The sequence below is a fragment of the Dipodomys spectabilis genome, unplaced genomic scaffold (assembly GCF_019054845.1).
Source record: "Dipodomys spectabilis isolate Male_0828 unplaced genomic scaffold, ASM1905484v1 ptg000481l, whole genome shotgun sequence".
NCBI classification, from domain to species: Eukaryota; Metazoa; Chordata; class Mammalia; order Rodentia; family Heteromyidae; genus Dipodomys; species Dipodomys spectabilis.
Genome location: NW_024871158.1, coordinates 915,064 through 940,754, shown reverse-complemented (window position 1 = coordinate 940,754; position 25,691 = coordinate 915,064). Strand labels below are relative to the sequence as shown.

Here is a 25,691-nt window from a genome sequence, read left to right as displayed (position 1 = left end):
GGAAGGGATGGGAAGAGGAAACAACAAAGAAGCAACAATGCTTGATAAGAAATGTACACGTTATCTTGCCTGTGTAATTGTAACTCCTCTGTAAGGTATTCTCACAATAAAAAAAAGAAAAAAAAATGTCAAATATTAGCTTTACAATAAACATCTAATATTTCTTCTTTGAAGAGAGACGTCTATACATTTGATGTCACCTGGCTTTCTTACTATCTTAGTTCGACTCCAACCCTGGCAAGAGAGTCTGTCAAACTCTTACCTGTAATTACACAGCAAAAAAGCCACAAGTGGAGTTTTGGTTCAAGCAGTAGAGTACTAAGCTTTGGGGGGAGGTTAGCAGGAAAGAAAACTGTTCAGGGACAGGATCCAGCCTATGAGTTCAAGCCCCATAACCAACACAAAGTAAAAAAAACAAGCAAACAAACCGCCAGATATTTCCTTAAAGGAGTACTGGTCTGAGAAGACGATCATTTGCTGATCATACTCACTGGATGCTTTTTTGGAATCCTTATTGCTCTGGAGAATTCCAGACCAAACTAAAGGAATTGATAACTGACTCCTGAAACAAGAGAATTATCTCAGGGGTGAAAACAACAGCGACAAGACACTTTAAAACCTCCATGTCTTTGTTTCTTAGCAGTAGAACGGTTTTAGGGGAGTCCAGTCATGGGCCTGAACTCTGGGCCTGAGCGCTGTCCCTCAGCTCTTCAACTCAAGGCTAGCTCTCTACACCTTGAGCCACAGCACCACTTCTGGCTTAATTTTTGCTTATATAGTGCTGACGAATCGAACCTGGGCCTCATGCATGCAAGGCAAGTGCTCTACCACTGAGGCAACTTCCGAGTCCCTGCAGTAGAACATGTTTAAAACAACGTTATTTCTTTTTGTTCTATGCTGGCCTTAAAATGGCACATTATTTCTTTTTGTAATACTCTCAATTAGAAGTTTACAGAAAAGTTATATATGAGTAAAAACACACACGAAAAAGTCGGAGACAGAGTTTCCTTCCAGCCTTGGGATCTTCTTGTACAGTAAAAAGGAAAGCACAAGTTAACTTGAACTTTGTCAATCCTCTATGTTCCATTCCTCTCCTGGGATCAGTTTCCACATCCAGTAGCGGTTACTTCCAGAAACAATCTACGGTGCTGCCAGAGGTATAATGAATGTTTTCTTGCTTCACCGAAATAACACAAGGACACCCTGATCTGAGGTTACACGAGTTTCAGAGACAACTTAGTAAAGAGAAAATATGAAATTTACATTGCTTTTAAATACATTTTCCATGAGTATATTGAGTTCAAACTTTGTAAGTTCTCTATAAATTAAGGTGAATTTTAAATGGGAAGAAGGTTCTCAGATCATTTTTTTGTGAGTGTATGTGCTGTGCATTATTTCCCAACTGTTCATGAGTTAACAGTAAGGTAACAATAGCAATAATATGAGAAAGAGAAGTTTTGTGTTTAAGTATAAGGGTTCAATACACTATAGAAGATTCTCCAAATAAGACCATGTTGAAACAATAAAGCCAAGTCAAGTATGTAGATTTGAGAGTGATATAGAGAAAGCATTACTACTACATGGAACAGAAAGTATGAGGCCACTCCCTTTCTAAATCACGCTTGCTAATCACGCAACTTTGTAGACAGTAGAATGGAAGCATAATTCTGTTTCCAATGCAAATCAGATATAAAAGCATGGACTTAATTGGAAAAAGAAATTCATCCTGAGAGAGCAGGGATTATACTAGCCATGAACTGGTGGATAAGATCACATTTATTTTCTTTCCTTTACTTATGTATTTTTTGTTGGTGCTGATCTTGGCACTTGAACACTGAGCCTAGGAGCTGTCCCTCTGCTATTCAGCTCAAGGCTAATGCTCTATACTTGAGCCACAGTACCACTTTCAGTTTTCTTGTAGTTAATTGGAAAAAGAGTCTCTGGGACTTTCGTGCCCGGCCTGGCTTTGAAGCCTATCCGAAGATCTCACCACCACCCAGCTTAGGATCACACTTCTAACAGTGTACACACAGCATATATAATGTGCGTGTTCATCTACCTTTATATGAATTCTTAAGTTAAAAATCTAGGATACAGGTTAGCCTTTACACTCACAAAAATGTTTGTAATTTAAAAGTTGATGCTACTGGAGAAATAAAACCTAAGAATGTAAAGGTGTCTGGGAAGTTCAGTTTGCATCCAGCCTGGGCAGAACAGTCTTTGAGAAACTATAATTAACCAACCAAAAGCTGGATTGGAAGCATGGCTCAAGTATTGGAATACCAGTCATGAGCAAGATTGCTGAATAAGATCTTGACGCTTTTGCATACATACATACAATCATACACATATATACAGAGACACTTATATGTGCACACACAAATACACATAGGAAGTAACTCTCAGTATATGTTGAAAAGTTAGAAAACAATAGAAAATACGTCCTGAGCAAGACTAGAATCAAGTGATAATTTTTAATGTTAGAAAGTCCTCAAGTGAACCATCTTCAAAAAAGTTTAAGAATATTACATAGATAGGGACCAGAGATCGTAAGAGAGTCAAGTAATCATTATTAATGGATCGGGTCCATGGAGGAATGAATCAGAGACTCCTGCAGGTGCACCTGAAAATGTTCATATCCTGTGTCAAATGTTAGAACATCTTTGAAAAGAGTACATGAACACTCTGAGCAGTATAGTGGATAATATTACTGGAGAAATTCAGAATTGCTAGTCTGTATCTAGATTAAATAAACCAAGAAACTATGGAGGGGCAATGTGATACAAGGCTAGAATTCTAGCACTCTGACTAAGACAGGAGATTAGATAGTGGAATTACACAGTGATTCCTTCCCTGGACCAGGTAGTATAATTTTGTCTTAATAAAACAAACCAAACAAGAAAGGAATACAAAGTTGTAAGTTTGGGATAATTTTGTCATTATGTTTTGAGAAGTCAAGTTTCCTATTGAAATGCAACTCATATCTAATCCTCAGTTGTGTTTTAAATGTTCTCTTCATTACAGAACATTCTTAGATGCAAAATGGCTCGTGATTCCCATCCAAAATTTGAAAAAGTAAGTAATCATCATTCTGATAGATTCCAAGGGAAGGATGAAGGATTACAAAAGCTTAAGCCTGGAAAAATAGCAAAGTTAATCTAATGTAGCACTATGTAGATCTTACTAAAGTTTAGATTTAAAATAAATGTTTTGGTTTTGTTTGTAATTTCATATTCTATAGAGTTTAATTGATAAATTTACAAATATTTCTTGCATGCCATTTGCCTAGAATATTCTTTCATGAGAGTTATAATTAGAACTCAGTTAGTAGATTATACCAACACTTCATGTATAAAATGATAATGTGAATAATGTAGACAGAGTTGGTAACAAATGGATGATATTAATTTATAAATTTAGAAAAAGGGCGATTTTTTGAGGCTTTGGTATAACATGGTATGAAGAGAATAATTGTGTGACATCTTCTTTTTTCTACGTGTATGTAACACAGGAAGCAATTTCTTTAATTACGTGCCTCTGTATACAGTGAGAAAAATGCTAGGTTTGGGATTTGTGTTATTTTCATTTTTGTTTTATTGGTTTGTCCTAGGGCTTGAACTCGGGGACTGGAGACTGTCTCTGAGCCTGTTTATACTCAAGGTCCGTGCCTTACCACTTCAACCACAGCTCACTTGTGTCTGGCTTTTGCTAAGAAGATTATTGGAGATAAGAATCTAGAGAACCTTCCTGCCTGGGTGGGCTTTTGTGAACATCTAGTGCGTTGGGGTCCCTGGGTAAGGGTAATGAAATCACCAGGACACTGGGGATGCAGAATGCAAACAGCAATTGCCACTGCATACTGTTCTTTATTGTTAGTGGTATTTAATGACAAGCAAGCATGATCTTTGCCAAGATTTGGTCAGAAGACATTGACACAAAAATTTCAACAGATACATTTTTACTTGACTTATGAGACAATGTCTTGGTATATTACCATCTAAACTATTTTAGTGCAAGCTCAAACCAATCAGGAAAATGCTTGACCAGCTGTTCATCTATGATTAAGCAAGAAGAAGAGCTACTTCCTCAGCTCCCAGTAGTCTGTGACATGTGTTTTGAGATAGGGAGAGAGAACATTTTCCCTCTCTAGTACGGCATGCCAAGAGCTTTCTTAATACTCAAACACAGTCTTCAGATTATCCTGAGGCCGGAGCCTGCATCATTCTGCCCTTCAACATAGACCCTGAGTCTTCACAATTTCCTTCTTTTCTTTTGTTTTAAAAGTAAAGCTTTCCACCGAGTTATCATAGATGCTTGCATTGGTTTCATAAAAATCAAATATAACAGTACAAGTGCAAACAAAATAATAACAATCATAATTTCCATACCACTAGCAGTATGTGAAATGCTTTGTAGTATTTCTTTCAGATCCAACCCTTCCAATTGTTTAATAAATGCATCAGCAATATTAGAAGCACCATCATTTGTGAATTGTTTACCAAAAATCTCATGTACATTAAATTGTAACAGAGCAATCAATTGAGCAGCAGTAGAATTTCCAGATAAATATTGCTGTATTACATTCTAATCATGTATAGATTTATTATATTTTACATTAGTAATGCAAAAGTTAGTAAAATTCCAATTACATTTTAACAATAACTATTTATCCACAACCAATCACTTGTTTCCTAACCATCCCACTGTCTGTTTAAGAATATTAATCTGTGTTTGTAATAGAGCATCAATTTCTACCTGTGAGACCCACAATTCATGTGAATCCCGGTGCCATTCTTCCACAAAGTGCTAATTTGTAAGGAAGTGTGTAGGGGAATTCCAGACACCAAAGCGACAATGGGAATAGCAATTAAGCTTAAGATCACAGCTACAATGGCTCCAATTATATGCTTTGTACATTTTAGTAGTTTGGTAAAAATTTCAATAACAACACTATCCAAAGGATTTTGGGACCATTCTCTTCCTAATTTAACAGGTAGCCAAATATGAGTTCTTTGTTGTAATATCATAGTACTATACTGTCATTAAAATTAAGAGAAGAATTAATGCAAGAACACAGGCGACAATTAAAACAAGAAATAGTAGGAGAAAATGTAAAATTTCCCACTAAAAATGCATAAGGCAGAGGTACACAAGCAGTTGCATCATAAGATTTGTACAAAGGAAAATTATAAGTGGATGCAGAGTTCGCCGTCCCTGAAAACGATCCATTTGATAGCATCACGGGTTTCAGCGCCGCTGCGACCTTCCAAAGATGAGTCTGAACAGCAGTGGGTGCAGCCATGAAAGCCTATAGAGCATCTGCAATGCCTCCATCTCCCCAGGCCATCAATCGAGCTCCAGTAAGGGATCCATTAATGGCTTCCGGCATCCTAGTAACATTTGATAAATCACACCTGGTAATATTCCATTCTGAACATGTGTTAATAAACTGTCCAAAGAGTCTTCAATTAATAAAATTATTGAACATTTTTCCAAATGTTTCTCTACACTCTTTCCACACAAAAGCCTGATATTTTAAATCAATATAGGTAAAATCAGGGCACACAGGTAAGGATAACTCGACATCAGTGACACTTTCCCAGCTACTATTAATGGCCAAGTAGTTAATCGCTGCAGCTGTGTTTTAGAATTGGAAGTGCATTTCCCAGGTAAAACCCAATGTTGCCAATTCATTACTAAACATGGAGGAGGCCCCAGACAAACAGGCAAGGAAGGAGTATAGTAAGTAAAATTCAAAAAGCTACCATCATCCTTATTGAAAAATGTGAAATTATTCCAAGGAGGAGATAAAACAGCAGGAACAGTATAGACGGTTATATCCCCAAACAACAGGTTGCAATAAAGGAGGGTTAGGAACAAAGGCCCAATAACTTACATTAGCATTAGCATGGACAGAGTTTACAGTAAGCAGGGCACACATGGCCAGGAACAAGTTCTCAGCCGTGACAGGTTTACCATTGCATTGTAACATCTTTTGTCCTTCTCCAGTCAACTTTTTAACCTGCCCCCAGGTGGGCAATGGGGATTTCTTTTTCCTCAACTGGTGGCCGATTCCTTGAAGGATACAGGCCTTTCCTCACTGGGCCGCATCTGTATCCATCAGGCAGGAAGCTAGTATTGTTTGCCATCCTGTGTAGACACAAAACCCTATCCTTGCCCCTTATGTAATAATGATCCTAGTAGCCATTCTGCATCCAATGCAATCTTAATCCATACGGAAGCATTTAAATAAGGTTAGTCTGATATTTGTTCAAAATGGAGCTCAGCTCTAGTTAAAATATCTCCTTTTGGTAAGTTTAAAAAATTAAGAACATAAAGAGCTTGATGTAAAATTATTTTAGTATTTTGCATGGAAAACCACAAAATATCCATACCCTCATCCAACCTTTTCCTCCTTTTTAATTTTTTATTTGTTGTTTTAGTATGCCATGAACTCATTCAATAATGGCTTGTCCTTGGGGGTTATATTCTATTCCTGTAATATGTACCACATCATAAAGTTCACAAAATCTTTTAAATCTGATACTATTATAGGCTGGTCCATTATCAGTCTTTATTTTGGCAGGCACTCCCATAATGGCAAAAGTTTCCAATAAGTGTTCTATTACATGGTTAATACTTTCTCCCATAAGGGCAGAAGCCCAAACAAATTTGGAATACGTATCTATTGTAACATGTACAAAGGAAAAATGGCCAAAGGCTTATACATGGATTATATCCATTTGCCAGAGCTCCTTAGGTTGTAATTCGCAAGGATTTACTCCAGCAGGTACAACTCTCAAATGCATTGGTCTGCAGATAGGACACCTTTTTATAATTTGTTTAGCTTGAGAATAAGGGATTTTATAATGTATATGTTATTGGCTAGCATTTGTATGTAAATGAGCATGATCCTGTTTAGCAGAAGCAAAACTAACTAATTTATCAACCTGATTATTGCCATATACAAGGTACCCAGGTAACGAAGAGTGAGCTCTAATGTGAGTTACAAACACTTTGGCATTACGTTTTGCAGTAATGCTTGTAATTGTTTAAATAGTTGGTTTAGCTGGGGTTCAGATGAATGTGTAACTGCAGTGACTATATTAGTCACAACTCCTACAGCATAGGCAGAATCAGTAACAATATTAACATCTCCCACAAAATCTTGTAACATCTTAATAATAGCAAAAAGTTCATTTTGTTGAACTGATGCTTAAGTAGTTGTTTGTACACAATATTTATTTGTTGTCCAATAGCACTTTTTGTTTTGGAGCCATCTGTAAAACCGGGAAGAGCAGTGGAAATACGGGCCTTGGTAATTATACTATTAATGACAAGTTGTTATTTATGCAAGCAATCCCACAATATACCTTAGGGAAAATGATAGGAAAATTGCCCAGTAAAATTTACTAATGCTATTTCTAGCGTTTCAGACAGGTTTAACAAATATTTTATTTGGTCTTTTGGCAAAGGAAAGATAATTTCAAATAAATCATACCGTAATAGGGTAAATACCCGTTGCCTGGCCTGTTGAATAATAATTGCCAAGTGTTGTTCATAAGGCATAATTTTTTTTGTAAATCTATGCTGTGTATAAATCCATTCTAATGGTAGCTCATTTTGTCGTATAATACCTGTTGGTATATCCTTGTATCTAAAATATATACATTTATGCTTTGATGTAGTGTTACTCGATGTAAAAAATATTTTTTTTAATTCTCTGTTCTACAAATTGTACTTCTATTTCAGCTTCCTTAGTTAAATTTCTTTTGCTATGTAAATCAGGCTCCCCTTGTAATAATGAAAACCAATTATTTAATTGATAAGAAGGAATTCCTAAGGCTGGTCGCATGCAAATAATATCTCCTAGTAACTTTTGAAAATCATTTACTATATGTAATTGATCACGTCGTAAAGATATTTTTTGAGGTGACACTGTTTGTCTACAAACAACATATCCTGATGGAGGCATAGAACTCCATTGTGTATATATACCACATTTTCTTGATCCATTCATCTACTGAGGGGCATCTGGGTTGGTGCCAGATCTTAACTATGGTAAATAATGCTTCAATAAACATAGTTGTGCTGGTAGCTTTAGTGTGGTCTTTTTGTAAACATTTGGATAAATGCCCAAAAGTGGGATTGCTGGGTCATAAGGGAGCTCTATGTGGAGTCTTTTGAGGAACCTCCATATTACTTTCCAAAGTGGTTGAACAAGTTTACACTCCCACCAACAATGAAGTAATGTTCCCTTCTGTCCACATCCCCTCCAGCATCTGTTGTTATTAGAGTTCTTGATTTTAGCCATTCTAACTGGGGTGAGGTGGTATCTCAATGTTGTTTGGATTTGCATTTCTTTTATGGCTAGGGATGTTGAGCATTTCTTCATGTGTCTATTGGCCATCCTTCTTTCTTCTTCAGAGAAGTTTCTCTTTAAGTCATTAGCCCACTTATTTATTGGGCAGTTGTTTCTCTGAGGATTTGTTGTTGGGGGATTTAATTTTTTGAGTTCCAAGTATATTTTAGATATGAGACCCTTTTCCTTTGTATGGCTAGTGAAGATCTTCTCCCAATCCGTGGGCTTTCTATTGATCTTGCTAGCTATATCCGTTGCAATGCAGAAGCTCTGCAACTTCATGCAATCCCATTTGTCCAACCTTTCTTTGATTATTTTTGTGTTTCTGGGTCTCTATTAAGAAAATTTCGGCCTGCGCCAAGGAGACCTAGGTTTCTCCTATTCTATTCTGTAATGTATTCAGAGTGTCTGCTTTGACTCCGAGGTCTTTGATCCATTTGGAGTTGATTCTAGTGGAGGGTGGTATATAAGGATCTAGCTTTAGTTTTCGACAAGTAGTTAACCAATTTTGCCAGCACCATTTACTGAAGAGGCTGTCTTTCTTCCATTCTATTTTTTTAGCTCCCTTATCAAAGATTAGATGGCTGTAGGTCTGTAGGTTCATTTCTGGGTTTTCAATTCTATTCCATTGGTCCTGAGATCTGTTCTTGTGCCAGTACCAAGCTGTTTTGATTACTATCGCTTTATAGTAGAGTTTGAAATTTGGTATTGATATTCCTCCAGCAGTGTTCTTTCCATTGAAGAGCGTTTTTGCTATTCGGGGTCTTTTATTGTTCCATATGAATTTTTGGATTGCCTCTACTATTTCCTTGAAGAATGATGTTGGAATTTTGATAGGTATCGCATTGAATTTGTAGATAACCTTGGGAAGTATTGCCATTTTCACGATGTTAATCTTTCTAATCCAGGAGCATGGAGGATGACATTGCCCCATTTGTTAGGAAATGGAAAGACTTGGAAAAAAATTATATTAAGTGAAGTAAGCCAAGCCCAAAGAAACATAGGTCCCATGATTTCCCTTATTTGCAATATCTAGTATATGTATGAGTCAAGCAGAAAAGATCAGATAATGTGATGTTAGAAAAATGAACCCTAAGATATGTATTTAAATGTATTTTTTTCTTTCATGCATTTGTTTCTAACGCATTTATAAGATTATTTCTTTGTTGCTTTGTATGTCCCTCTCCAACAATATAACCCCTGCTTTCACTGTATTTGATGTCCGTATATGCCACGCGTACTCCGGTGGAGTCTGCTTAGCATGGGAAACCTGCTTTCAGATCTGAGAATGGGGCTCAAAGAGGGCTACCCTCTGGAAAAGGCTGGCAAGTCCCAGGGAAAGATGTGGTGCTGTTTTTCTTTTCTTCGCTGTAGAAGAGAGCCTATTAATCTTTTACTGTTCCTGCTGCTCATTGTACTTACTCATGCTCAATGTTCCCTTATTCAAGGCTCTTTCTTAAAAGTGTTGATGACTCCAACATCTGATGAGTGTCTTGAGAATATGACTAACTCACCAGAGTTAAGTGCTACCCTGAAAGCCCCTCTTATGGAGGCTAGTAAACAAGTCATAAGTAAATATAAAAGTATTGGGGGTTTCATGATGTCATTTCAGCAGAAAGAATTGTTTGTAAGAGATTTACAAGAAGCTGTAGGCACGGCTAGAGCAAAAAGAGTGTATGGCTATTGGAGACTTCCCTTTGATCCTAAAGCATATACAATAGATTCATACAGATATCTTGTAGATAAGAAAGATGTAGAGGGATATTTAGACCAAAAGCTAAATAAGATTCCTAAAAGGTTGGTAGATGAAAAGGTGGCAATGGCTTATCATAGGAAAACGGTGGGATCCTCCATTATCTAGAGGACCCCAAAGACTTCCCCCAGATCCATAGCCTTTAACAGGTGTGTATGATAAGGATGGCAATTGTTGGGAAAACTACTTGGGAGAAAGAACTTCCTATTACTCTCTTTCATTTCCTGAGAGACTTGCTAGATCTAGGTCTCTTTGGTGCTTACTATTAAAGAAGGAATAAGAAAGATTTTATGAGACACTTAAGGCCTCTATAGAAAAGAGTAAACGATTATGTGAAAAGGTTACAGAAAAGACACTATGAGCTTAAATATGACCAGATTTAACTAAGTATACTGAATATCATGATTTTTGGCCACAAATTGGGAACCCTCTAAGCACAATTGCTTAGAAAAGATTTAAAACGTATAAAGTACAAAACTAAACAAAAGTAACTATGAAGTACTAGAGTTCATGCCTTTCTGTTCAGCACCTTCCCCATATGCTCTGGTTAATGGTTAATTGGTGATAAACATCGAAACCCATTGTATTTCTTAAAAATAGAGGTAAAGCCGAAAACAAGTGTCTATCGTCATAGCTCGTCATCCAAAAAACAAGATCAGGCGACCAGCTGGTGACCACCCAAGAACAAAGCCTTACAACAAGATTGTGTAACCTTTTGCCCTTTCTCATGGAGACTTTTGCTATAAAAGCTTGTTGTCCTCTGCATTAAATCGCACTCAGCATCCACTCCTCTTGTGTGTGAGTTGTCTGTTTGCCATCTCCCCACCTATTCCAGTTCCTCCACTAGGTGTCCTCTGTTGTCCCGACAGAGCCGGTCCGTGCCAGGTATAATTTGTGGAGGGGAAGGGGAAAAATAAGTCATTTAAATAAGGATACATGTGGACCTGTTGCAACAATGAGAAGTACAAGTTGTCATGTCAAAAACGAACTTTACAACTTGGGGGGGGGGGTGATTTGGTGGGGGGGGGGAGGGAAGATAGGAAGGGATGGGAAGGATAAACAAAGGAGGAAGCTACAATGCTTGATAAGAAATGTACTAACTATCTTGCCCATGTAACTGTAACCCCTCTGTACAGTATTTTCACAATAAAAGAAAACAAAAAACAAAAAAAAAATATCCTAAATATTTTACCACCGTATCTTTTTGTATTTTTTCAAGTGCTATTATTATTCTAAAATTTTTAAATATAGAGGGTAAACACTGTAACACCATTTCTAATTCTGTCACATTTGGTTCTGCAAATAAAATATCATCCATATAATAAAAAATATAAATGTGAGGCCATTTTTGTCTAACAGGTTTTAAGGCCTTATCAACATATATCTGACACATGGAGAATGCATCATTCCTTGGGGCAACACCTTCCATTGGAAGTGCTGATGAGGGGTGTGATGATTTATTTGTGGTAAAGAAAAGGCAAATCTTTTATAATCTTTTACATGTACAGGGATGGTAAAAAATCAATCTTGAAAATCTACTACTACTATTGGCCAATTTTTAGGAAGCATGGCAGGCGACAGTATACCAGATTGAAAAGCCTCCATAGGGTACATGGATGCCTTACCTCCTTGTAAATCAGTCTGCAATCTTCATTTCCCTGACTTCTTTTTAATAACAAATATTGTAAATTTCCATGGTGACATAAACGGCTCAATATGTCCTTTGGTTAACTGTTCTTCAACTAATTGATGAGCTGCTTCTAATTTTTCTTTAGATAAAGGACTTTGTTGAATCCAAAGAAGTTCCTCAGATTTCCATAATATCTTTATGCGTTCCATCTAAAAATATTAAAATTGAATATGAGCTCCCCATTGTTCCAGTACATCTCTACCAATTATGTTAACTGGAACTTCCATAATATAAGGTTTAAAGACAGCTGTCTGTCTGTCTTCTGATGTTACGACACTGAGAGCTAGAAAAGAGCAGCGAGAGAGCGCCTCTGGGCCTGGGCTAGGCCTTATCTAGGGAATGGGCAGAGAAAGGTGTGGCCACATCAAATACAGATGTGACCTCAGGGGATGCAGATGTGACCTCTTCCAGGTGTCCCAGTTGCCTAGGTAACGCAGGTACTGGGTGGAGACTTTGTTGAGAGGAGGTTGGAGTCTGCTCACCATCCTGGAGCGGACCTTACATTCCAGCCTTTTAATAATCATAAAATAGGGTGTGGATTCTCTATGGCTACTTCCTGCTGACAAGGGGGTGTCGGCAATAGAGGTAAAAGGCTGGAATTTGGTCCCCTCCCAGAGAAGGCAGTGAGCAGCAGTGGTCCCTTGGTGGTGTGAGTCCTTAGATGAAGTCTGGAGAAGTCTCATGAGCATTGAGGGGCTGAAAAAAAAATACTAGAGAGCAAATAAATGGCAAGAGGAAGGACTTGGGGTTGAAAATGTTGTAGAAATGTCCCTAGCTACTTCTGATATCTGGTGACTAGGTAGAGAAGTCAGGTGACAAAGGCAAGAATATAAATTCCTGTTCAGTTAATAGGTAGACAGGTATAGACATTGGATGGGCAGGCTCCTTACTTCCCCTGACCTCCCGGCTCTGGTTAATTTTGAAAGGGCAGGCACAAAGTAGCTGATGTGTCAGCTCCTCTTACTCCTCTCCATGTTCCCTTGTTCCCCAGACTGGCTATGTCTAGGTGCTCATTGCTGGGATGGCTTGTCCCAGTTGGTATTCAAAGAGGTTTGAACTCAAGGCCTGGGCATGTTCCCTGAGCACTTCTGCTCAAGGCTAGTGCTCTACCATGTTGAGTTACAATAGCACTTCCAGTGTTTGGCTGCTTAGAGATAAGAGTCTTGAGCGATGCTTGCAGCTGGGCTCTTTGCAGGTTAGTTGGGAGATGGAGTCTTAGGGATTTTTCAGCCCGGGCTGGCTTTGAACTGCAATCATTGCCACCAAAGCCCTTTATTATTTCCAAATTAAAGCAACAAGGAGATCAAGTAGAATAAGTAGAGCTTACCTGGTTCTTATCAAGAATTGACTGACAACTATTCTGAAATGACAAAACTCATTAGATGTGATGAGAATTTCAGCACAGATATGCCCAGTATTTTAGAACCATGTAGTCAGTAGAATACACAACACAAAACAAAAAGGCTTATCAAGAATTGCCAACAAATATTCTGAAATGGCAAAACTCATTAGATGTGATTAGATGTGATGAGAATTTTAACATAGATATGCCCAGTATTTTAAAACCATGTAGTCAGTAGAATACACAACACAAAACCAAAAAGGCAAAACTCAAAACCTAAAATTTTGACAACAATGTTTAGACATCTTTGCTAACAAAACACATCACATGGTTGGGCCTCAGTTACCAGGGCCTGTGAAAAAAGCAAATTGTTAGCAAGGCACCTTAGAATAGCTGAATGGAGTAGTAAGTTTGGTGGAAGGTTAAGGGTCAGATGGGGCCAAATCCTTAAGCTACAATGTGGCCAAGATGGCGAACAAGATGGCGAATTTCTGAAAAAAACATGCAAAGACACCCTGAACAAATAGACCAAGACTACAATTGGCTAGCCTTTGAGAGAGAACCTAGAGGGGGTCCCTGGGACGCAGCTTGTGTTGCACTCTTCAGGGCACAAGCCAAAATGTAGAACAAAGAAAGGGAGAGATAGGGAAACTTGGACATGAATGGCAGAGAGAGAGCAAAGAGAGCCCAAAAATAAACAGAATTCTGACCATTTACCATTGCAGTAGCAAAAACTGTCTACATCTGAGAATGGCATAAAAATGAGGCACTCTGGCTTTCCAGGGAGCGCAGGAGACATTTCAAAGGGGTTTCACGGCTCAGGTGTGATTTGCAGCACCCCATTAAATGAGTAGGAGAGTCAGTCGGGTGAGTGAAGGAGAGACGACCAGGCATAAGCGGCGTCCCGACTTCCCCCACAGCCCTCTAGAGAGAGCAACAGAGAACCATAGAGTAGCTTCACTCACCAGAGTAGAGAAGTGGTGTGGACGTGGATGTGAAGGCCAGCAATGGTATCAATGCGCTGTGTCCGCAGCAGACAGATGGGTTCGCAAAAGGCCATCAGAACTGTGGGTATTCCTCAGAGCGAAAAGAGAAAAACAAACAGAAAAAGAAAAAAGAGGGGAAAAAAAAACAGAGAAATCCCAGCTATCCTGACTTTAAGCCCTTTATACTAGTCATGCCATCATTTATGTTAGGTTTTTTAAAAAAAGGTAGCCGAGTAAGAACAGCACCATGCACATGGTATTCAGGTAAGGGATAGGCTTATTCAGTAGACCTGCTGGGTCCAGGCAAGGTTGGCACTCCACGTGGCTGGGAAAGGCCTAGGAAAGAGAGAGCTGGGAAAGAGAGAGGAAAGAAAGAGAGGAAAGAGAGAGAAGAGAGAGCTAGAAAAGAGCAGTGAGAGAGCAGAGAGCTAGAAAAAAGCTGCGAGATAACAGAGAGCTAGAAAAGAGCAGCAAGAGAGCAGAGAGAGAGCAGAGAGAGCAAGAAAAGAACAGTGAGAGAGCTAGAAAAGAGCAGAGAGAACTAGAAAAGAGCAGCGAGAGAGTGCCTCTGGGCATGGGCTAGGCCTTATCTAGGGTATGGGCAGAGAAAGGTGTGGCCACATCAAATTCAGATGTGACCTCAGGAGACGCAGATGTGACCTCTTCCATTTGTCCCAGTTACCTAGCTAATGCAGGTACTGGGTGTAGACTTTGCTGCAAGGAGGGTTGAGTCTGCTCGTCATCCTGGAGCGGACCTTACAAGGACCATACACCATCACTGCCTTCTTAAGTTTACCAATATCATCAACAGCAGCACCTTCATATCTGGCTGATTGAGATATACCATTCTTAGGGGGTGGTCGAATTACAGGATAAGAAAAAAATAGGCATTTCTTCATCAAACTCACGGTCTGAGCCCTCTGTTTTGTGAGGGAGTGATGCTGTAAATATTGCATCTGCCATTCATCTGCTGAGGGGCATCTGGGTTGGTTCCATATCTTAGCTATGGTAAATAAGGTTGCAATAAACATAGTTGTGCTGGTAGCTTACACAATGGAATTCTATGCCTCCATCAGAAAGAATGACATTGCCCCATTTGTTAGGAAATGGAAAAACTTGGAAAAAATTATATTAAGTGAAGTAAGCCAGGCCCAAAGGAACATAGGTCCCATGGTTTCCCTTATTTGCAATATCTAGTATATGTGTGAGTCAAGCAGAAAAGGTCAGATAATGTGATGTTAAGAGAATGAACCCTTAGATATGTATTTTAATGTTTTTTTTTCTTTCATGCGTGTGTTCTAACGCATTTATAAGATTACTTCCTTGTTGCTTTGTATGTCCCTCCCCCACAGTATAACCCCTGCTTTCACTATATTTGATGTCAGTATAACTTGTGGAGGAGATGGGGAAAAACAAATCGTTTAAGGATACAGGTGGACCTCTAGCAACAATGAGAAGTACAAGTTGTCATGTCCAAAACGAGCTTTACAACGTCGGTGCGGGGGGATGGGGGGGAGGAGGGGGAGGGGAAGGATTGGGATTGGGATTGGGATTGGGAGGGGGGAAGCTGGGAAGGGATGTGAAGGGTAAACAAAAGAGGCTGCAATGCTTGGTAAGAAATGTATGCATTATCCTGCCCATGTAATTGTAATCCCTCTGTACAGTATGTTCACAAATAAAATTAAATTAAATTAAAAAAAAATTGCATCCGCCAGTGAAGGAGCTGAAGGCTGCTTTACTTTCACTTTCTCTGGTTCTCCTTTCACTCTGCTAATTTCCAACTCCATATGTTGTAATTTTGATAAAATCAATTCCATTTGCTCAGAAATTTTATTTACACTTTCAGTTTGTTCCTTTTCAGTCTTTTTTACCTCTTGGTTTTTCTCTATTAATTGCAATGCATCCTTATCTATTGCGTCCTTAACCTCAGAGTCCAATTGTAAATCTACAATAGAAGGGGTGGCCTCTTTCTTTAAGTCTGCTATTAATCTTTCCTCATTCAAAGCTTTAAAAAGGGTATGTAAAATAGCCCAAATGGACCAAAATCTAATAGGAATCTTTTCCCCTTCTCGAACAGCTCTTTCTACGTTATTCTTTACTCGTTTCCAATTATAAACATCTAATGTTCCTTCATCAGGGAACCAAGGATTCCATTCCCTAACTACATTAATACACATTTCTATGTCAGAAGAAGAAATATTTAGACCATAAGCAATGTTTAAGCATATGTAAGTACGGAGTAGATTTAACTTGTCCCATCACCCTGTAATTAAAAGTACTTACCTGAATATCCTTTCCTGAATTCAACAATGAAGGGTCCCTGTTTGGGTGCCAGTTGTATCATCTAGTGCCTTGGTGTCCCTGGGTAACGGTAAAGAAATCACCAGGACACTGGGGATGCAGAGTGCATACAGCAATTGCCACTGCATACTATGATTTATTGTTAGTGGGTATTTAAAGACAAGCAAGCATGATCTTTGCCAAGATTTGGTCAGAAGACATTGACACAAAAATTTCAACAGATACATTTTTACTTGACCTATGAGACAATGCCTTGGTATATTATTATTTTTTGGGGGGTCCGATCGTGGGGCCTTAACTCTGGGCCTGGGCGCTGTCCCTCAGCTCTTCAGCTCAAGGCTAGAGCTCTACCACTTGAGGGACATTACCACTTCCGGCTTTTTTTCTTTTTGCTTATGTGGTGCTGAGGAATCGAACCCAGGGCCTCATGCATGCAAGGCAAGCGCTCTACCACTGAGCCACCTTCCCAGCCCTGTCTTGGTATATTATTATCTAAACTATTTTAGAGCAAGCTCACATCACTTCTCCAATCTCAGGAAAATGCTTGACCAGCTGTTCATCTATGATTAAGCAAGCAGAAGAGCTACTTCCTCAGCTCCCAGGAGTCTGTGACATGTGTTTTGAGATAGGGAGAGAGAACATTTTCCCTCTCTAGCCCGGCATACCAAAAGCTTTCCTAATACTCAAACACAGTCCTCAGATAATCCTGAGGCCAGAGCCTGCATAATTCTGCCCCTTCAACATAGACCCTGAGTCTTCCCAGGCTTTGAACTGTAATCTTACAATCTTATCATCCTGATTATCTATGATAGCTAAAAAAGTATAAATATAAATAATATTTCCAAGAATACCAGAGGAAGAAAAATGATGCAACCCAGTTTATAGTGGCATTCTTTTCAGATCATGGAGGGTTTCACATTAGCAGAGGTGCAGTGTATTTTCACAATGGAGATAAGCTATTTTGATGTGAATTAAGGGAATTTTGAGGTGCATCCTACAAGTTGGAAACTGGTGGGCGAGGATGACTTTATGGCATAAATCTTGTGATTGATGGTCATGAAACAATAGCTTAATCTGACAAACAACTGCTTACTCTTAAAGAATTAATTATAACATGCTTCATAGTTTTATCCTAGATCAGAATGTGGCTCTTTTTCTGTTCACTTATCAGTCTGTAACACCCCATTTGAAAATGCATCTATTGCAGAATTACCTAACATGCAAACAGGTATATTTTGAATCTCTCAGGTATGGAATGTTCAGAATTTGAAAATGAGTAGTTATTAGTCATAGGAATTTTGAAGAACACATACATTCTGTCCTTTTAATAACTTATTTACTTTTAAAAGTTATGGGTTTCCAAAGAAATAAACTGTTTTCTGTTTTAGTATAAGAAAATACTAAATTTATTCTATTTTCAAAATATTGGCAAGTATATTGTGAAAAAAATGTCTATTTGGATATCATTCAAGTTGATGACCCTCTGATAAAGAAGAGGTAATTAATTCAAATTAGATGCCAAATAATACTGATTTTTAAAAAGTTACTACATAAAGAATAATAGTTACTATACCAAAACAGTGAAATTTCATTTCATCAGCTTACTTTTTAAATTTAATTTTAATGTGAAAGTGATGTGCACTGGGGTTACAGCCATTGTAAGGTACTGAATACATAACTTTTCAAACTTGTTTTCCCCTCTCTCATTTTTCTCACAGTTTTCCCTTCACCTCAATACCCCTCAGACATTGTAATGTGTATTTCCAACTTACTGTCTTGTGAGAATTGCTATTGCATTGGTTTGCTCTTTTTCCTTTGCCACACCATTTTTTTTGTTCCTGTTCCCTTCCCTAATTAAGGTAAATGTATACAAAATACACAGGGTACCAAAATCAAACACAGCAGAGGATAAACCATAGGGGAAATTCCTAAAGAAAATAGAAATCACATATTACATCAAAAACAACACCGCAAATAAATATTTCTCTTTCCATATCTTGGAGTTCCTTTTGCTCAGCATCAGCATATATGGTCATATATACGCAAAACAAAGGCACTGGAAAATAGTAGTTTCATGGATACTATATCATGAAAACAACATGTTAACTCTTTTTGATGGTAAAGGCGGGATTATGATTGGTGAATTCACGATTCTGATAAAGGAATTTCAAAAGAGCTTTAAAATTTGTGACAGGTAAATTTTAATTGTTCAAACTTTTTAACAACTTAGCCTATTAAGAAAATTTAAAATTGTCTGGGAAAATATGCTTTCATGCAAAGAAATCCGTGGAGACTTAGCTGAGAGGGAGCAATGTGGGTGAATACGGCTCATTTTCACAGTAAACAAACAATCCTCACAAACCTTGCCGTAAATCCTGTAGGTTCCCTTGAGAATTGTCCTTACACAGAAAAAATACTCTCACTGTGTGAAACAAGGTTGCAATGGAATTTAAATTCAAAGTTCTTTTAAAAAAAGACATCAAAATTTGTGAATTGACATTTAATTACCAAACAGTAATTCTCTGAAAAAGAAAGGAAAATGTAATACAAAATCACTTGACTTTATTAAAAGTATGAGAAAAGAGTAGTGAAGAAAGGTGAGAGAAACCATAGAGGACTGTATTCTCTCCAGTGGTGTAATGGGTTCTTGACCTTGTTTCTTCTATTCTATCTTCACAAGCCATAAAGTGTAGCTCAGGACTGGAGTAACCAGTTAAGACAAAGAATACTCAAAGAATGGGGGCTGGGAAAGTGGCTCAGTGGTAGAGCGCTTGCCTTGCATGCCTGAGGCCCTGGGTTCGATTCCTCAACATCACATAAGCAAAAAGAAAAAGCCAGAAGTGGAGCTGTGGCTCAAGTGGTAGAGCCCTAGCCTTGAGCTGAAGAGCTGAGGGACAGCGCCCAGGCCCAGAGTTCAGGCCCCACGACCGGACCCCCCCCCCCCAAAAAAAAGAATACTCACAGAAGAAAAGATTTGCAGTAGATGTAGGTGATTTATAACCTTTGACAATTTATTTAAATCTGTTCAAAATTCTCCCCTACCCCAAACTGCCTTCTTTGAACAGTTTGTTTGCTTTTCCCATGACTGCCCTTCATTAACTGCTTAAAATTTTGTGAGCTCATATACATACTCTCTAGGGATTGCTGTTTGAATGTGATTTTTGTGTGTTTTTGTTTGTAGTTGTGTATTTAACTGAATTTCAAAAGGTTGTGCAATTGTGTTACAATTAAATATGTCCACCTAATTGTCCAATGCTCCTGGATCAGAGTCACTCCTTCTATCATTCTCAACCAACCCTTTCTCCAAGATTTATTTCAGATTTAGGACTTCCTTTATTACATGTGTACATTGAGTATTCTAGCTGTACTTGCCCCTTGTTACATTTTTCATTCATTTTATGTCTTTACTACTATTCCTTTCTGGTTTCAACTTCCTGATAGTCATTCTGTTAAACTGTCTGTTAATACTTTGAAGGGTTTATGTACATTCCATGGAGTTACAATCCCACATATACTTGTAATGATGTCAGCTTATATTTCCATAATTCATTCATCTGCAATAACAATTTGCAAGACTGGAGACGTGAAGCATCTAGACATGATTTTATTCTCATCTTTTTGGAAGATTAATCTTTAGTCAACAAGAAAGTTTAAAAATCACTTAGAATTTATAGCTAACTACCAGTTTTTATAAATGGCTTTGTACAATGTTGTGTGATTATTTTATTTTACATGGGATGATATTTTCTACTACCTATAAGTTTTGGAAAAAGAAGAAAACTAAAATTTACTACTGTTGAGGAATATGATAGAAATAGAAGACAGATTTTATGTTTGTCACATCTCTGATCAGTACCCATATTCAAGACTTAAAGTCATATTTCTTACTATGTTAGACAGATAGGGAAAATACATGATAAGGCAACACATGATAAGGCAACTATTAGTGACTTTTTAAAATGTACCTTCTTATGTGATGAAATTTACTTTATTAGCTAATATTTGGGTTCGAATTATGGGAGGCTGATCTATTTAACACATTTCTGGAAGGCACCTACTGAACAACGCAAATGGTGGGAGATACTATTTCTACACTTTAATGAATGGATGAACTTATTTGGCAGTAGTGCTGGGTAAATAAATCAACTCTATTGTAACTTGATTCCTACACTTGAAAAACTTAATGTCACTATCATCTACTTGTCAAGTGTTATTTTGGTGAATATGATTTTAAAAAGTTTATTTGAAAAGGAATATACCTACAAGAGATTAAATGTAGGATATCATTGGTTTGAGAATGACAACATTTTTAGACTACAGAACCAAGTTTTACTGAAGTACCAGTGTTTTGAAGTACTAAGGGTCTTCTCAATTAATGTTTTTCGAAATTATATTTGAACTCTAAGTCAAGTTTTCCTAGCCTTGGTAGAACAATTATGGATCTACCATTCCAGGAATTATTTTTTGCCCTACTTATGCTGGACTGAAATCTTGCATTCATCATTAGGAGAGGGGTATTAAAAATAATCTTGTGACATTTGTGGTTTTGTTTACTCATATGTGCTGGTCATCAGTAAATTGAAAGTTTGAACTACAGTACTTTCTCTCATATTTTGTGATCTCATCTTTCATTCTAAATTGCCTTACATTTCACAAATGCTTACTGCAAATTCCTGCAAGGAATTGGGGCACTGAAATATTATAGGAAATGAGAAATTGAGATGGGTCTTCAATTATTTTCTCTTAGCATGTTGCATAGGCCAAGGTGAGAAGTCTTGCCCATGTTATCTGATGATGCAGGTAACTGGGACCTGATATCCTCGGACCCATGGGTACTACTTTTAGGCATCATATCAGCAAAATTTGGGTATAATCAGTAAGAATGATTCAGAAATATGGAAAAAAAACACTTTGGGACTAGCGAGTTAACACAATAAACACATCAGCAGTGTAAAATCTCTTCTTGATTAGAGGAAAACATACTTTTTGTTTAACTATGTGAATTCAGAAGACCAAGAACACTTAGAAGGTATCACAAGTTTATACCGAAGACATTGCATTGAGACTTTTTATATTCTAATATGTATTCTAACCTTATTATTTATGTTGCAGTCTGTTTATGGGAATAATTTTCAATTTATTTGTCAACTTATAAATTAATTCTAGTAAGATTCACTGTGTGAAATTTAAGATCAGCACATATAAATATAAAATATATAAGTATATATAATATAAGAAATTGATATGCATTGTTCCGTTGTGTTTAGGGTATCAAAGGCAACTCTGTTTTAAAGTATTATTCCATTATCTCTACCTCAGTTTTTGATAGAGTTAGACCTAAAACTTTACCATTTGTAAATTTACAGCCTGGAGGCAAGAGGAAACACTTTGATTAAAACATTACCAATTTAAGGCCTAAAATCGAGGAGAAACATATGGACTTCTCCAGGAGCTATGGAAATATTTGGGGATAGAAAGTCACTAGTGTATGTTCCTGCCTGGTTGGATGGTAGACAGGCCAGGATATTAGGTAAACACAAATATGAACATTTTTTTCACCTTCTTGGCTTTAGCTACTTTTGAAATGATAGATATAATAAACAATTATATTTTGATAAAATACCTTCTATTCTGAACAATTAGGTCTGAAGTGTTCATCTCTCCACGAATCCTTGTAACTAAGATTAGTTTTGTTCCAGTAAAACAATCTATGCTGTCAGGGTAAGATATTCTGGTTGGTCTGTTCCTACATGGAAGAAGGGTAAAGGGTTAGAAAGACATTTGTACCACTGAGACCACATTTAGGAAATTTTAAGTTGCAGAAGTTTAGAAGAAGCTCTTAAGCAAGGCTTACTTTGAATTCATTAGCTCCACAAAGCTAACTCAGTTGATAGATAAGTACTTGAAAAGCCATTACCTTTGGACTTAGCTATAAAGGCTTCAAAATATGATCAAATTTAAAATGAAAACGACAAAATAATCATTGACAAAAAATTTCAAATGTGAGCAATCGACCAAACAATACACAGAAATTTAGAGAAATAAGATCAATAGCATTTTTAGTAACAATAAGGGTTCCTTGTTAGAAATAGGCAACCAAGGATATATGCCTGTATAAAGATTGCATCGTTAGCTACTTAAATTAAGAGGATACTCCATGCTTCAGCAGCAGGTCTACACAAATGACAACAATACAGAGATTAACATGGCACTTGCACAATGATGGTATGAAAATTTGTGAAGTATTCCATATTTTTCATTCTTCAAATGCAAGAAATGAAAAACAGTTATTAAAAAGTAGATTACAAAAATACAAGTGTAACAAAACCTGTAATTCATAGAATTAAAGGTTAGTTTGACATCAGTGTATTAAATCTTCACCTTCAAAAGGTCCTTACATAGCATAACATTTACAATACTTGAAATTAGATAACATTATCTTTTTATCCCAAAGAAATAAAATAATATAAGGACCTAGGTAAAAAGGAATCTTAAACCTTTTCTACATGGAATGTAATCTTAAAGGACACATTTATTAATGAACCTATATATTATAAAACAATGTAGACTTCAAAGTATTATATCTAGAAGACAATGAAATAGATTATGGACTTTATACAATCATAGATAGTTTTTTCAGACAAGTACCAGGAATATCTTTAATTTCTATACCATTCAACAGATAAGATAAAATTAAAAAATCACAAACTCTGCAGAAATCATTATAGATGTATACAAACAACTCTTGAATACATTTTGACATCAAAGTCAGGCAATTCACGTGGAAGAATACCATGGAATCCATAAATTTTTAAATTAAGATATTGCTGTTGTTTTGTATTATGAAAATATTTTGTAGGGCCACAAAGGATGGACTGGCACTTTTGAAATTTAAGAAACTTAACCAAACCATTACTACGTAGGAGAACAATTTGTACAGCCTTCCACAACTTCAAAGAGGTAGTGATACATACTTATCCTTTTGGCAATATTAGATGAGGTTTCTTCCAAGTTGTTTTTCAGACCCGGTTTGATATCATGGTTCAACAGAAGGAGATACAGCATATCTTTGCTATTTCTATCCCCAGCAACAATATTCAAGGGGGTAAAGAGGCCTTTAGTTTAGGGATTGGTATCTGCATCATGATGAAGTATGAAAGAATCCATTCTGGTATTATTCCACATATATGCACTGTGCAGGGGTGCCAAGCCATTCAGAATTCTTGCATGAATATCTGCCTTGAGCTACCAACTCATGGACAATGTCTAAATGTCCACTCTAGGCTTCCCGATGAAGAAGGGTGTATTTACCTCATTTGTAGTATACATATGAACGGTCTTTTTGGAAAGTAGTCTCGGCACTGTAGTAAGCCGATTAATTTCTGCATCCGAAAGAAGAAATTTGCATGGATTCTTCTCCATTATTTTCTTGCAATTGATACCTTCCTCACGTTTTCATCTTGTTCCTTGTCTTCATCAGAATTGCCTAACCAGAGAATTTGAGTACCAGTGGGAATGAGGTATCCATGTATTTCCCCAATAGTTCACGTTGGTTGAAATGGTCAGAAAAATCCGGTGAATTTTCTGCATATGTTTTTTCACCATGATTTATTTTCTCTTTTTCCATTTTTACTATTTTAAATCATTCTAACTGGAGAGTAGTGAATTGATAGAGAGCAGATGAAAGATTTTCCTCCGTATGCAAATGCACAGACTGAAAATGAGGACCAGTGGTGTCTTCATATGCAGCTTATTCTAGGAAGGAGAAAATAGGAAACAATGCCTTCTACATAAATGATTTGGGAAATACCAAGATATAGTGTAAGAGAAGTTACTATTCAATATATGAGCTTTAAGAGCTTTCTAATAGATCCATTATTTATTGGTTACCAACATTAGAAAAAAAGGTACAATGCAGTAGTAAAATAGAAGTCCTTTGTATGACTACCTAAATCCTTGTTTTTTTAAAAACACTTGTTTTCATCTAAAAAAGTAGGCCTGGGCTGGGAAGGTGGCTCAGTGGTAGAGCACTTGCATTGCATGCCAGAGGCCCTGGGTTCGATTCCTAAGTACCACATAAGCAAAAAGAAAAAAGCCGGAAGTGGCGCTGTGGCTCAAGTGGTCGAGTTCTAGCCTTGAGCTGAAGAGCTGAGGGAGAGCGCCCAGGCCAGAGTTCAGGCTCCACGACCGGACCAAAAATAAAAATAAAAAACTAGGCCTATCTATTGTCTTCAGGTGATTTTGATGATTGAAGATGCTTAATGAGAAGTCAAAATGTATTAGTAGTCCTTTGATATAAATTAAATTTCATTTTTTCTTCTTGGAGAATATAATGATCAAAGCAATAGTTCAGAATCAACAAGCAATAGTTCAGCATCATGCTTCCAGTGCAAGTGGATCTCCAGTAAGTAATCCTCTGTACGATTTTCCACAAAGTTTTGTCACAGATACAATCTGCTTGCCTTCTCTAGTTGCTTTCCTAGCCTGGACCTTTTCTTTCATTGTGCAGGAAAATTGTGATTCAACTGATTTCAGTCAGATCGGTTCCTAGAATTATCAAGGATTTAGATTCTTTTTAAAAAAAAATTAGTTGTAGGGCCTGAACTCTGGGCTTGGGCACCGTCCTTGAGCTCTTCAAATCAAGGCAAGCGCTCTACCACTTGAGCCACAGAACCACTTCTGTGGTTCTGTTTATGTGGTGCTGATTTGGGAAATGGCAGAGCAGAAAGTGAAATGATGCAACCAAAAATATAAAAGCAAAATAAATTAGGATAATTATGGAGCAACCATATTGTCTATGAGACTCATGAAAGAGAGAGAGGAAGAGAGATACAGATGTGCAATGACCTAGCTAGCCAAAACATCCATGCTTCTGTTCCATTTACAGAGCAATTTCATTTTTTATTTGTTAAAAGAGATGGAAATAGAATTTATTATTTGCATTGAATATAATGTCTTCACTCTTACTCCATAACTCTCTTTATTCCTTCCCTTTGACTTCCCCTCACATCTTCCAAGTGATAGTTTCCTGGTATTCATTTTGTTGGATTAAAAGTTCAATTTTATAAGAAATTACACCTTTTAAATACTGCTCTGAAAAATGAAAATTTTGGTTAATACTGTTGTTTAACTTGCATAAAATTCTGACTTCCAAATATGCGACAGAACATGGGTCCTTTGTGTGTCTGGCTCTGATTTCGTTTAGTTAACATATTTTTAGATCTATCTCTTTCTTTGCAAATAATGTAACAATGCTC

At 37.3% G+C, this 25,691-nt stretch overlaps 1 pseudogene; it reads left to right on the top strand.

Annotated features, from left to right (window-relative positions):
* Positions 1 to 22,591: 22,591 nt before the first annotated feature.
* Positions 22,592 to 22,691, top strand: LOC122098624 (annotated as a pseudogene).
* The last annotated feature ends 3,000 nt before the right edge of the window (positions 22,692 to 25,691 follow it).